The sequence below is a fragment of the Rosa chinensis genome, chromosome 2, assembly GCF_002994745.2.
Source record: "Rosa chinensis cultivar Old Blush chromosome 2, RchiOBHm-V2, whole genome shotgun sequence".
NCBI lineage: Eukaryota > Viridiplantae > Streptophyta > Magnoliopsida > Rosales > Rosaceae > Rosa > Rosa chinensis.
Window position 1 is genome coordinate 27,735,558 of NC_037089.1, and position 12,480 is coordinate 27,748,037.

The window sequence follows — 12,480 nt, forward strand, 5'->3', positions numbered from 1 at the left end:
CTGAGCGAATGGCTATATATATATATATATATATATATATCCTTGTGGATGATTTTGATGAATAATATGCATGATGATGTTCATATTATTGTTGAATGTGACTTTTCAGGAAACAATATTGTGGAAAAAGTTGTTTTCTATTGTTTGAAAAGTATTAAGCTTGATGTTACATTTTTGAGTCAAGCGTGACTCATTTTAGATGTATTGGTCTTTGTACCAAGGGTCACAGATGGTGAGCAGGGATTAGGTAAGCCGAAACTAGATATTTGTAATGTTTTTAGGTCGGATGCGACTTACTTAACGTTGACTTTAAGACCAGACAGGGTCTAAGAAGATCTTATGTCACAGATGGTGACAGGTTGCAGACGGTGACCTTGATGTTTGATTTTATGACCAGATGGGGTCTGAAGATCATGTGTCACAGATGGTGACAGGGCACAAATGGTGACCTTAATGTTGATTTTGAGACCAGACGAGGTCTGAAACTACATGTCACAGCTGGTGATAGGTCACAGATGGTGACCAAGGTAGGAAATAGGTAATCACGTCCGTAATCGGACGAGTGGTTACGATTTCAATAGAGCTATAGTCTGTCTGCCATATAGATTATGCGAGTAACGGTCGAGGTTGCTGGAGACTCATAAGTATGTAGTTAAAGGAGAATTCCTTGAGTATTCTTCTTTTATTGTCTAGATGAGACTTAAATTGCTTCTTGATGGTTAAGTTAGCAAATAGAACATTGTCATAGCGGTGATTTATGTTGTCCTTTCGATGGAAAGATTATGGAGTGTTAGAAGGAATCATGGTTGCATGGTTTCCTTTAGCTGATGTGTGTGAGTTATTGATTGATGTTCATGAGTTACTCATACGAGCTTTCATAAGCTTATCGGGTTTTGTTGTGAGGAAACCCGGTGCACCATTTTATTGGTGTAGGGGTTAATCCTATAGGTCAGGGTAATCGTGGCTGAAGATGAGTTAGCTTGTTGGCAGCAGAACCGTTAGGAAGCAAATTTTGTTGGCCTTGCCAGTGTATGACTTCCACTATGTAGTAATCTCTGAGGAGCATTTACGTTTTATTTTGTGATGACAATTTAATTCGTAAGTTTTGTAATATATGACTCTGTGGAGCGGGTCAATATTTGAAATTGTGGGTTCAGGGCATCAATATGTACTTGCTGTAAAGGGAAGATGTCTCCATGTACCTTGTATTGATGGCTGAACAATCGCGCATGTATAATTATGGGATTATATATCGATTTTCTTGTGTGTAAAATCAGGGGCGTGACAATGTATGCATACAAAGCCAGACACTTTCATACATTTACGCGTGTAGTTTCCTTATTTTAATTGTTGTGACTTGTGAGGTAGCAGATTACTCAATAGTTATGGGCAACAGCAGCATATTCCTCTTCCTCTGGGGGCAAAAACCGATGAACATAACATATATATGAAGCTGCTGAGCAAATGAAAATAATCCACTGAGGGAAGTAGCCCCCACTCATCCCTATGTGTGTCCGCCCCGGCCTCCAGGGTAGGGATGTTAAGTGCTGGGATATTGGAGATGGAGATCTATCCAGGTTGTTAGGTAGTTCTCATGCTTTTCCTCCATAGCTATTAGATATTTTTGTCTAATGTTAAAAAAAATTTGATCGTCATTTACTTTGCATGACTCCTTCTGAGACGATCGCTATAAATGCTTACTGCTTCTGTAAGCTTGCATTGGTGAAGAGACCTCATTCTTGTTCTACACAAGTTAACAGGCCAAAGCATCATGACGGAGATGAGAGGGAGACTACTTATGCAATTACTCTAGATGATAGTCAAGAAATGGTCTAAGGATATCTGTGTCAGCAGTCTAGAACCAACGAAGGTTTGTTAAGATCAGTAGTATGATAAAACAGGTTGTGAATGCACTTTAGTAGTTTCTTTTAGGGTGTGAGGGCTTAGACTTGCACCCGCATGCGCACGCGCGCGTACACACACATAGGGCTGGCAAATTCTCCCGAACCAAACCGTACCAACCACATCCGAGCCGAGCCAAGTGAATTGGTAGCCGAAAACTTGGTAACCGAAGTCTTGGTACGGTACAACCGTACCGACTCCACATACACGGTACGGTAATGGTTTCAATTTTCACATATACATGGTATACCGTACCGTACCGAATACATGTATCATACTCATATTTTTTTAATTTTTTATTCTTTGGTCTTCTTCTTTTGGACTCTTCTTCTCTCTTCTGAGTCTTCTCTCTTCTCTTTCTTCTTTCTCTTATTCTTTTTAGTTTTTTATTCTTCTCTCTTCTCTCTTCTCTCTTCTCTCTTCTCTCTTCTCTTTCTTCTTTCTTCTTTCTTTTTTCTTCTTTCTTCTTTTTCTTTCTTTTCCCGTCTCGATCTTCTGTTTCTTCTTCTTCTTCTTCTTCTTCTTCTTTCCCATCCCTTCTGATTCTTATCTTTTTCTTCTTTCAAGGTCATTTCTTCTCTTTCTTCTTTCACCTCAGTCTCTCTCTCGAATCCAAGCGCGATCTGGGTGGTGGTGGAGGGATGGCAGTGGTGTTGGTGGTGTCGGGTGGTTGGGGTTGACTATGCAAGATCTGGGCTTGCCTTGCCTAGCAGGCTCAATTCATGGGCTCTGGCCAGATCGTGGCCCAATCTTAAACTCGGTTGGAGGCCCAACCAACCGATACCAACCGATACCGAGAAGTTGGTAACCGAAGTCTTGGTACCGGTAATGGTACTTCATTTTGTGTACCAATAAGCTTTGGTACGGTAGATGGTTTTAGACTTGAAGGCCCGGTACCGTATCGAACCCAGCCCTACACACACACACATATTGCATATCTATTAGTATTGAAGTTTGTACCAGTAGATTATAGGATTATAAATTTTCTTGTCGTCTTTGCTCTTAGACAGTTAGAAGCTTGAACAATGACGGACAATATTTCTTTGAAACAAAAAATACTAAAGCTGGATGGTCTAAATACATTGCTATAGTAGGAAAGCAGTCTTCTGAGGTTTATACTCAACCTTGATTACATTTACTTCTTTCTTCATTCCGTTGGCTCAATTATTCATTATCTTCATGTGGTTGATGTGCCAAGGTTGAGATTTGGGATATTAATACTGCATAAATGTGTACACGACTACCTCAAAGTTGTTCTGCTGGCTCCTTAGCTATTTCAACCAAAGAAAGAGGTCAATTACTGTTGAGAATATATATATCCCACAAGGAAAAAATAGGACTTTGCTTATGAGTTTATAAGGGTTTGGGCCACTCCATCCATTTCCAATTGATTTTGGATGTGAACCCCAGGTTACTTTATCATGGTATCAGAGCTTGAATTGGTTGAGAAGCAGGTGGAGGTACATCGCCCGGTGATGGATGATCTGAGGTTCGACGACGATTGGAAGAGCGACATCGTTCTGAAGTTCGATGACGATTAGAGGAGCGGGGTCGTTTGGAGGCTGAGAGACGATGGACTGAGCAGGCAGCTAGGATGCAGAAGGCGGCGGTAATTCACGACCAGAGTAGCACGACTGGTGGGTGCCGACGAGGACAGCTGGGCTGGCGACTCGGGAAGCAGAAGCCTGAGATTGAAGGTTTGCGGTCTAATGCGAGAGACGCCAAGGATGGATTTTGACCAAAGTATGGACTTGGGTCATTGGGCTGTGAACTTGGACTGCTCGAAATTGAGTTTGCTGAGGTAGGAAGTAGGCCTGGGCTGGTCAAAAGTGTGAATTCCAACGGGCCAGGGAGTTGTACTTGCAAATTTTTGTAAGGAAAAGATGTTTCGTTAAATAAAACATGCCTAGAGACATAAACACGACCAGTGGTGGGATCTAGACAACGGTAACCCTTATGTTGAGGACTGTAACCGAGAAACACACACTCTATACTACAACTCGAGAGTTTGTCAGAGACATAAGGACCGAAATGAGGAAAACAAGAACCGGGGGGGGGGGGGGGGGGCGCACTAGAAGTGAGAAGAAGAAGACTACGGGCCATGGTGGTAATGTGACGGTGTTTACTAATTCCATTGACTTTTGACTAATTAATGATTGGGTAGAAGTGGCCTTAAAGTCTTAAATTAGCAAAAGATAGGGCAATCATATGTTTACCTGCAAATTTTTTATTTTTTTGGGTCAAATTACCTTCATAAATCAAATCATTAAAGTTGGAAGGATTATTGGTTCAGAAACATGTTCATTTAAAGCGTTGCTACTAATGCCTGCTGGCATGTATTATTTTATGGATTAAATACTTGTTACTCCCTGTACTTTGCTCCAGAAAACAGTTCAGTCCCTCACCTTTTAAATTAAATAATTTAATCCTTATTCTCTCTGATTATCAAACAATAGGTCCAAAATGACCTAAAGTGACTATTATACCCCTTACTCCCTCTTTTTATTTTTTTCTCTAATTTTTTTTATTTTCTCCCCTTTTTTATATTCTCTCTCTCTCTCTCTCTCTCTCTCTCTCTCTCTCTCTCTCTCTCTCTCTCTCTCTCTCTCCCCCCCCCCCTCCTGAAAACAAAATCCCTAAAACTCTCTCAGCTTTCTCTCTTGCCAGAGCCACTCTCGGCCTTGGATCGGAGCTTAACAGAATCTCATTGTTTCCTCCAAGTCCAAAATTCAAGAACACGAGAAGAAATGATTCTACAGTCGAAGTTCATGGCGGAGTGGAGGGGGGTTCAGCGCCAGTGGCGGCGAGTGCGGCGTCTAGCGTCGGTGGCTAGTGAGAATTCAAAGGTAGGATGGCTGATGGTTGCTGGGTCGAGTGATGGTGGCAGCGGCAAGGCGGTGACTGGAAGTCGAAGAAAACAGGAGAGCAGAGGCGTCGAAGATTTGAGGCGAGCTTGTGGAGGCTGGGATCTATGCCATGCATCGATCCTGCCTAGGCTTGAGTCATCGTCGACTTGTCTTTCATTTGGTGGTGGCGCTGTTTTGAGTGGCGGCTGGAAGCCGCACTTTCAGGTGTAGACCCTTTTTTTTTTCCTTGATCTTCAATCCTGGGTTGCCAGTCGAGTTGGGGAGGTTGGTGGAGCCAACTTCAGGAGCAGCTTGTCAAGAGAGAGAGAGAGAGAGTAAACAAAAAAGGGATTAAAAAAGGGGAAATGATCATTTACCCAATTTTAACTTAAAAATTACCCACTTACCCAAACACTCTAAGAGATTATTTCCTTAATACCCAATTAATTATTTTTTTATTCCTTTTTATTTATTTTTGGGACTTTTTTGCCCTCTCCTTCTTTGTCACTTAGAGAGAAGTCATCGGAGACCTTGCTGAATTCCAATGACCAGTGGCCGGCCGCGGACTCCGATGACCGGAATCCCGAATCCGGCTACCGGATTGGTGATCGGATTCTGCAGTCCGATTTTATTGCCCCCTAATAATACCCAGTAATCATATTATTGCCCCCCAATAAATAATTATTGCCTCCCAATAAACATATTATTGCTCCCCAATAACAAGTTTATTGGGGATCAATAATTAGTGAAAAATGAAGATGGTTTTAATTTTGAAAGTTTTCGGAGGTTTATCCAAATAAATAATCTTATTATTGCCCTAATAAACATTTTATTGCCCCCCAGTAATCTTATTATTGCCTCCCAATAATCTTATTATTGCCAACCAAATCATAATAAAAAAAACAATCACTACTGGCAAAATTCCCTTCCATTCTTAGAGTTCACAGTTTACTACAAAAAATAAAATTAAAAAAAATAAAATTTCACCACCCAGAAAATGCTGTGGGTAGCAAAAAAAAAAAGGGGCTAGAAATTGATTTGGGTACCCAGAAAAGCTCTGGGCACCCAATCACCATCTTCGCCGCTCTCTTGCATCAGAAACACCTGCCCAACACTTTCTGTTCACCTAACATCCCTCCATGTAAGTCCGATGCCGACGTGTACTACTCCGATTGGCTGAAGCCATGTCACCCGACATGCTGCTCGCTCTCCAAAAAAAAATCACAAAGAAGAGTAGACCTAGGAGACCCCAGATCGATCGAAACCCCAGATTGCTGTAAAATCCATAACCGTGGCTTCCTCAGCTTCTCCAAGTTTGTCGCGAAGAAAACCCTCCTCCTCCTCATCTTCTTCTTCCACAGAGCCGTGTCGGGTCGTGGGAAGAGTAACTATACCCAGCTAGGTCCAGCTGTGTGAATCGACGCCGGCGAGAGGTGGAGTGTGAATCGACGCCGGTCTGAGGTGTGGAGAGAGAGAGAGAGAGAGAGACTGTAGGTGGAGATCGGGGAGAGAGAAAGGAGAGAGAGGGTGCTGACGGCGTGGAGAGTGAGGATAGATAGGAAATAGTGGCATCTGTATAGTTTCTTAATCATACGAAGGGCAAAACTGTTAATAGATGTTAGATTGGGTAAATGAGAGTAAAAAACTCTTAGTAGAGTAAGTGGACAATTTTTAAGCTTAAATTGGGTAATTGGTCACGACCCCTAAAAAAGAGAGAAAAATTAAAAAAAGAAAAGAAAAATAATATAAAAAAGGAAGTGAGGGGTATAATAGCTATTTTGAACTTGTTGTAGACTTGTTATGTGAGAATTAGAAAGAATAAGCTATTCAGTTTAATTTAAAAAGCGAGGGACCAAACTGTTTTTCAGGGAAAAGTTTGAGGAGTAACAAATATTTAATCCTTATTTTATTATCTCTTATAGAAAAGTTCATTTATGGAGTTCATTTGGACCTTTGCCTTAAACTAATTTGGAGATTTTTCGAGGTACAGTAATGATTACTTAGATGCTGAGCTTGTGGATGTGAAATCAATCGAAAAAATGATTGCAACCCTTCAAATGATGTTACAGTTGACATGCCGGTAATGAGCAAACCCATGGAGAAAGAATTTGCTGTGATTCTGGACTCTGGAGACAACAATCTGCATAATGAACAGATAAATGTGACAAGCAACAATCCGGTAACTAATTTGTTGTGAATATGAAAAGACTGTGCTGTCTCTTAACGAATTTCAGGGCGATATTGCAGAAACTATGAAACCAAATGGCCACGATGGCTTTGGTAATAGTAATGCTTGCTTGCAGGAACATGATGAACAGATAAATGTGGCCTACAGTCTAAGATCTTTCCTCAAGCCTTCAAAAGATATTGAAACGCAGAAACAGACACAAACTTGGCTACTTGCATAGTTGGTCTTTTGATAAAACATATGGCATTAAGCTAATAACAGGGGCAGAGCTAATGAAGGACGAATGGGGGCCAGTGCCCCTAGCAAAATTATGAATTTTGTGTACTGAGTTGCTTTTTGCCCCCATAGGTGTAGATTAACTTTAGCTTCTTTTAGCCACCAGAGCTATAGATTAGGCATATATTAATAGGAGACAATGATTCGTGAAAAAACTAGCTTTCAAACTTTTTTTTATCAACTATAGCCACACGTATCCTCCACCCATTGCTCTTCCTCTCTCTCTTATCCAGCTCCTCTTCTCCGCCTCCTTCTCTCTCATCTCCTCCACCTAACTGCCTTCAACCTTCCTCAAGCCGTCCCTCCTCTGACTCTCATCCCTAAGCTTCCTCTCCTCCACGCCATCGTTCACCGCTAGCTGCGATCCATTCCGGCACGAAAACCTCACTCAAACAAGAATTGTGGCCTCGTCCAATCTTTGCATTCATATCAAGCGAAGTGTCCTCTGTGTTCTGTCCTCTGTGGTTGGATGTGAATAAGGACCAAAAAATTTTGAGATTTAATTTATGAAATTGGTTTTGCCGTGGTGTGATGGAGATTTTGATGATAATCCACTTTTTTTTTTTGGCTGAGATTTTGTTCTTTTGTTACGTTTGAGTCTACAATTTGAAGATATAGATGAATTTTATTCAAATCAGAGCTCGAAGAGACTAGAAATTAGATGTTTGAGAAAGAAATATTGATGTGGATTCTAAACTGAGGAAGAATTGATAGAACGGAATAAAAACCATGAGAGAGAGATCTTTCTGAGTTCACATGTAAAGGAGAGACAGGAAAGGAAAGAATTTTTTTTGCCCCCTTTCATATATGTTCCTGCCTCCACCGCTGCTACATAATCTCCCTAATCATTACAGACAGCAGATGGCCGGCTTATTTGGGAGCGCTTATTATATGGAGGAAGAATGTTTAGGTGTCAATTTTAACCTAGGTTGGTCGAGGCAAAATTACTTTTCAGGTGAATCTGAAGAGAATGTGTTGACTGATTCATGGTTCCCATACTCTCACAGAGGCTTTAGCTAAATTGGACACACTTTCATATTGTCTGGGGATATGTAGTTCCAGTAGTCATCTTTGTTCATGTTATTACAAAGGAGTTTTAAGCAAGATATGTGCTGCAGTACTTACACAGTTTTACTATTCATGCCTGTTACACTGTTATTTTTAGGAATTTAAAGACCTGACAGGAAGTTCCGGAGATTTACTTTGATCAAACTAGGAGACCGCACGAGTTGTACTTTCTTTCAAAATCTCCATGTACTCTGATGGAAACTATATTTTCATTTTAGTCCTTGATATCATTTTATGAACATTTGTAAGTGTTGAAAACTTGAAATGAGTTCAGTGTGAGAATTCCACAAATAGTCACTCAACTATGACTCATTCGACACTTTGGTCACTCAATTTTTAAATATATTACTTTGGTCACCCAACTATTACTCTATTAATCACTTTAGTCTCCCAAGAGGCATTTTATCTCACTTTAATCACTTCTAATACATATTTCTCATTTTTCACAATTAGTTAGACGAAAATATCATTAATATTGTGGTAAATAATTTTTTTTGGGTTATTATCACAAATGGTACCTGAACTTATCCTCTATTTTATCCATGGTACCTGAACTTCAATTTTGATCACAACCAGTACCCAAACTTTTCAATTTCATTTTAAATGGTACCTAAAGCCACTTTCGGTCACTATTCCGGCCAAAAAAGCCAAATCCAAAAAAAAATAAAAATAAAAGTTCAAGGAAAGCCTATTATCAAAGATCATCGCTATGATCGCAACCTTTGAAATCACCAAAGATCATCATTATGATCACCTCACATGCCCTTTTTAGTTGGAATAGTGACCGAAGGTGGCTCTAGGTACCATTTAAAATGAAATCGAACAATTCGGGTACTAGTTGTGATCAAAATTGAAGTTCAAGTACCATCGATATAAAATTGAGGTATAGTTCAGGTACTATTTGTGATTTTTACCCTTTTTTTAATGAAAAAAATTAACGAAGTGACTAAAGTGAATAACAGAGTTAAAGTTGAGTGACCAAAGTGATATATTTAAAAGGTGAGTGACCAAAATGTCGAATAGGTAAAAGTTGAGTGACCATTTGTGATATTCTCCCTTAAGTGTATATAAAATAGCCTATGAATCAACTGTTACATCAAAATAAAGAAATATCTAAAAACACTTTAGAAGAATGATCATACGACTGGGAACTTGATTTATTCATTGAACTTCCAGATACATAGTACGTACTTGACTAGAACAACTTTGACTCAAACTAGGGAGATGAAAAAGCAACAAGCTGAACGCCTGAACTACTTAAATCTTCTGAGACTCCTAAACACTTGATCGTAGTAGCAAATTCCAAAGGAATAGGACAGCTACGATTTATTCAAAACAAAACAAGCACTAAACTCTAAGAATTAAACTCCACCACGGCCTTACTTAGAAATGGAAACCAGAATTTGACGCGGTGGCTTTCCAGGAAGCTTAGCATGCATCTTGAGCCAGCAAATTATCTACTAGCAAAAAGTCTCCTTTCTCCCATTTGTTGTTCACACAGTTCTCCTCTAAGATTTTCTTAAAGGTTTTCACTGCTGACTCTGGAAATTTGGTACCATGTGTGAAGCTCATGCTGTCGACATCTTTAGGAGCGTAGTAAAGAATGGTGTTGAACTATACCCTCTTTCCTCCATAGCTCCTAATTGGATTCATTGGCCCAAATACAATCTTTCCGACTGATCCATCTTCTCTAAATTTCACCTCACTGCACAGAAACTTTTATTTGAAACCTAATAATGTGATAAGCATATAAGCCATAGGTGTATGCATATCAAGTAACTATAGCTAGTTTTCACTATTGTCCTATTTTGCTAGAGCTGGATCATATTGATCAAGTCTAAGTTGGATCCATCATGCGCATGGTTGAGCATGATGGATTCAGGGAGTTTTGTTACTCTTTACAATCATTGTTTAGAGTTGTTTCCCGATACACGATCAAGAGAGATATCATGAAGATCTATGAGCACGAGAAAGAGAGGACAATGCAATTGTTGAGTACGAATAGTAATAGAATTGCAATCACAACAGACATGTGGACTTCAAACAACCAAAAGAGGGATTTCATGACCGTGACCGCACATTTCATAGATGATGCTTGGGTCTTGAATAGTCGGCTTGTGACGTTAGTTATATTAATCGTACCCTCTTTTTTTACTTGAACTTGTTTTAACTTGTCTTACATGGCCAACAATACCTACTCAAATGTATTTGTTTCTTTAATAGGTTTATCTATGTGCCGTGTCTGCATACGGCTGAAGTACTTACTAATACTTTGATGGATTGCTTAACTGAGTAGGGGTGGGGAAGCCGTTAACCATTGGGGCGGAGGCGGGGTATCCCCATTTAAAAATATCCCCATATGGGGAATGGGGAGTAGGGGAAGGTGGGGTGGTGGGGAGGGGGCGGGAGAATCCCCCATTTCACTACTACAAAAATTGAATCAGACGACAGCTAAAAACTGTTGTCTGATACGGAGCTGATTGTCTTATATCTCGCTGCCATCTGATGAAACATGATTTAGAGAACCGTCGTCTGAAGAACTCGACATCCATGTCGACAGGCTGTTGATAGCATGTCGACATCATTAACTGTTGTGTGAACGTTACTTAGACAACTGGCAACTTAAAAACCCGTTGTGTGATTGTAATTCAGAAGTCATATTTTTTTTATAACAGTTGTCTGACTGTTATTCACACAACTAAAACATTGATAGCATCTATGATCTGCATTACTCTCAAAAGACAGTTTTTATTGTATGGCTGTTGTGAACATTGTGTATGTACAACACAAAATTAAAGATATGTTTGCTTTCACACGACATGCCGAACTGCATGCATTGTGGTGTAACGCTTTGGGAAATAATGAAATCAAAAATCACCAATATATATCTAATATTGTTATAATCCAGATAATTGTATCTATACTACTCCACTAGCAAAATAAGTGAAGAAATTATGTACTTTTAATTGTCACTTCGGAGCACAAAAACACATTTCTAGCCTATTTCACTTCACAGCTTCTAGGGCATGAGCAACTACATACTTTACAACTTGAGGATGTTCTTCACCACATAACTTGCGAGCTTATTATGCACTTCATCAATTTCCACTTGACCATAAACATGGTTGGCTCTCCTAGCCCACTGTAATAGTTTGAAAATAACAATGAAAGAAATGCCATTTGATAAACTAAAACAAAACTATTTTGAAAAACTAATAGCAAACATCCAAATTAAGAATTTTTAGTTACCTTATCTACAAATGACAAGTTTGTATCATGGATGATATCCCTCATATATCTCATCACAAAATAGCTACACTGTTTGTCATTTGGCTGTGATGGAATACCCGAAAAATAGACAACGTGCACCATCAATCAACAATATACATATACTACTAATTATTGACTGAATCATTATTCAAAAGGAAATAATTAACTATGTCGAACACATATCACTCAGAATAATGCATGAATGAGTTTAGTGTATAGTTGTATTCAGCCTCACTAAAAGGCTAATCTGGAATATGAAGTAGTTATCATGCTTCAGAATTTGCTTACAAGAAACACACAAACACTGGGTGCATGCCCCCATAAGTGCACACAGAACACCAGAAAGATTACCGTAAATATTAAATGTGTTTCAAGACCTGTCATACATTTCTCCTGAACTAGAGAATCTAATCCATGTTACAAATGCACTAACAATCGAAAGGACCAATAAAAATGGTCATTAAGCTCTTTTGACTAGATTAAATAAAGTCCAGTATGCCACTTGCTCGATAATTCATTCTAAACAAAAATCCTTATTATCAGTCTTCTCTACTACACATTCATCATCTCAGTTATCACTTGTCAGCATGGTCTACATTCTACAATATACATGTCCCAAACAGATGATGATAGGAACAATACGGTTCATTTGAAAGACCAAGAAAATTAGGGCACCGAGCCACCAACACACTTATAAGCATCCAAAATTAAATAGTACATGCCTTATTTGACCAATAGGCACAAAGAAAAGTATCATTTGAATACAATGCCACTTACTGCATTCATAAGGAGTACAACACAAGACTGCAATCTCTTAAACCTTTTTTTTTTTCCAAATCAGCCTTCTCTTTTCCATATATAAGGTTCAGTAATTGAAAACCTAGGTCAGCTATCATTCCCCCTTTCATTTCTTTTTTTCTTTTTTGTATG